The sequence below is a fragment of the Nicotiana tabacum genome, chromosome 22 (assembly GCF_000715075.1).
Source record: "Nicotiana tabacum cultivar K326 chromosome 22, ASM71507v2, whole genome shotgun sequence".
Lineage (NCBI taxonomy): Eukaryota > Viridiplantae > Streptophyta > Magnoliopsida > Solanales > Solanaceae > Nicotiana > Nicotiana tabacum.
Window position 1 is genome coordinate 123,365,535 of NC_134101.1, and position 3,178 is coordinate 123,368,712.

A 3,178-nucleotide genomic window follows, 5' to 3' on the forward strand; every position below is an offset into this window, starting at 1 on the left:
TAATTAATTATACTCGAAAAGACATGTGGCAACATATGAGGTGACTAAGCAATTAAAATAGCCTATGTGGCAACCTAGGAAATGATATTATCCAAAAGCAAGATATTTGTTCAAGTCTTAAAATTCCAAAGACTAAAAAAGTGACGTTACTCATTCAGAAAGAAAACAAGAGAGATTTCTTTCTTAAATTTGAAACGTTATCCTTACAAGTCCTCTTTCCAAGATTATTTCATTTCAAAAACAAAAGTCTTCATTCCAAGATTATTTCATTTCAACAACAAACTCCATTCAATAATATTTTCGTTCCAAACTTCAAACAGATAACGTTTTCCTCTCAATTTCAAGGAAGCCAAAACTTTTAATTCGTTCCAGAATTTTTAAGAACTAGAAATAAGTTTTCATCCATGAATTTCTAAGGAGTAGAGGCAAATTTCGTTCAATCTACGAAGATTTCCAACGAAATATTATACGGAGTTTTCCCTACTCCAGGTATGTTAAGGTCCTCCCTTCTTTTCTTTTGGCATGATCCATACACTAAATTTAAATAGCATACTTGCAAAGTCGTGATGTCTATTAGTATTACCCAGAAGGGTACTTAGAAATTTAAGTAATGGAAAGGCTCACTCTGTTGCTACACAAAAAAAAAAATACAGAATATGACATACCATAGAGTAATATATATTAGATTGGTAAAGAAAGAGGAAAAGGAAAAATGCTTTAGTTATGGTTATGCATGACATTGGAGGATACAGTTTAATCGTAAAACAAATATGGATCTTTAGGAAAAAGAAAATGATAGACAAGCTATCAGCACCTTTTTATAACAGTAGTCTCCATAATCATAGTAGCTTCTTTAAGTATGAAGTAAATGAGCTTCCGTCCCTTTAATTTCAAGACACAACTACTGATGGTTAAATGATAATGAATTTAACCTTTTAGTATGTTAAGGCTAAGCTCTTCTTTCATTTGGCATGATCTCGTCATTACATTCACATCCCGGAATTTACGTATATTTTGCTAGTCTTGCAAATTGCGTATATTTTTCTAATGTTGTAAGTTATAATATTCTCCTTATCGGGATTTCATATTTAGTTGAGTATTTCCTTCTTCCAATCAAGAGAGCAGAGAAGTTACATATATACAATATTAAAAGTATTTTCATTACCATCGAGCTATAATCGATGGGCAGGCCCCTATTGGGCAACCTCTGATCAGATGGTAAGTTATATGATGATCCTACTGTGGCCGAGCGCATATGAGCGAGCCCAGTTGGTCAAGATACAAAGCCTAGTATGGCCGAGCGCTTATGAGCGAGCCTACTACGGCAGAGCAGATATATATATGTATACCGAGCCTTATAGGGCCGGACAACTATTTTACTTACTATATTGAGGGAGTTGAGTCAGTATCAGCAGGTAAGCATATCTTCAGATTATCTTTGACTTCTAGCTACTTGCAGTTATTATATTATGAGTTCAGTTTCAACTTTCAGTATATTGCCTTACATGCTCAGTACATTATTTCGTACTGACGTCCCTTTTTCTGGGGGCGCTGCATTTCATGTGTGCAGGTCGGACAGACAGATGAGTAGGCCTCTTCAATAAGTGTTGCCCGAGTTTAGCTTGATCGATAAGCTCCATGCCTTTCGGAGTTTCCAGGTCTAGAGCCTTATGTATATATTGTATATATATGTATATATATCATGAATAGGTCGGAAGGCCATTCCGATCACAGTGTATCCATCAGTAGAGGCTTGTAGATATATCTTGTCAGTTAGTGCAGTATGTTGGGCATTTAGGCCTTGTATGTATATTTGGTTGGTTTGTCAGCTGTAATAAATATAACGGCCTTGTCGGCCAAGTTTTATATTGATATTTAGTCAGCATTCGCAGTTGTCTTGCAATGTGGCCCATGGCCAAAGTATGAAATCACATGTGCAGAGTTCCTTAGTCGTAAGTTGGTACGCAAGGATAGGTGAGGCATTGAGTGCCGGTCTCGCTTCTAGGTTTGGGGCGTGATATATTGGGTCACACTTTTGTAGATGGGTTAGATGATGTTTCAAAGATGAATCTTGATTCAGCTTGTGGGGGTAGTTGCATGGCCAGACCGTACAGTGAAATCCAAATCTTGCTGAATAACTTCACTGCTAATGATAATAAATGGCAAGGTGATGGTGATTCACGAAAGGCAGTTAAGCAAAAATCAGCTGGGTTACTTGAGCTCGACGAACTGTCAGTCATGAGAGCCAATATTGCAAAGCTGGCCAATCAGATGACTAGGATGACAATGCAACAGCCACAGACAATGCAACATGTACAACAAATGACTATTTGTTGTGAACTCTGTGGCGACAGTCATATGAGTGATATGTGCCCCACAAATCCAGAATCCATCTATTTTGTGGGGCAATAGAACAGAGGTCCACCGAATCAGTATGCACAATACAGGAATTCTTACAATCCAAATTGGAGGAATCACCCCAACTTCTCATGGGGTGGAAATCAGCAGAATCAGAATCAGCATAAACCCCAAGGGAGTTTCAATCAGCCTCAGAGACCACCCCAACAAATGGAAGAATGTACCAATGATTTGCTAAAGAAGTTGTTGATTGACAATCAGCAACTCAGGACCGACTTCAGAAATCTTGAGAGGCAAATGGGGCAGTTAGCAACAAATCAAAACACTAGACCTACAGGCGCTCTCCCTAGTGATACAGAAAAAAACCCTCAAGTGAATGCAGTTACACTTAGAAACGGGAGGGAGCTAGAGGAAGTGCCAAAGAAAAAGAAAGACAAGCTCATACCTGAGGGAGAGTTGATCCCTAAAGTGACTCACGAGCCAAAGAATGCTGCTGAAATTCCAGAGCCCGTGGAGGCCCCAAAGCCACCACCACCTTTGCCCCAGAGATTGCAGAAAAAGAATGATGATCACATGTTCACAAAATTTCTCTCTATGTTGAGCCAAGTTCAATTGAATATCCCACTTGTTGATGTGCTTCGTGAAATTCCAAAGTATGCTAAGTACATAAAAGATATAGTGGCACACAAGAGAAGATTAACTGAATTTGAGACAGTGGCACTTACTGAGGAGTGAACTTCAAGGGTCCAAAATAAGCTCCCTCAAAAGTTTAAGGATCCTGGCAGCTTCACGATTCCTGTGAGCATTGGTAATATTGATG

The 3,178-nt window shown here is 38.6% G+C and overlaps 1 long non-coding RNA gene across 1 annotated transcript; it reads left to right on the plus strand.

The window, feature by feature from the left end:
- Positions 1-1,887, plus strand: LOC142176791 (uncharacterized). Its single transcript, XR_012705592.1, has 2 exons — positions 1-489; positions 1,571-1,887. It is a non-coding gene; the product is annotated as an uncharacterized LOC142176791 (long non-coding RNA).
- The last annotated feature ends 1,291 nt before the right edge of the window (positions 1,888-3,178 follow it).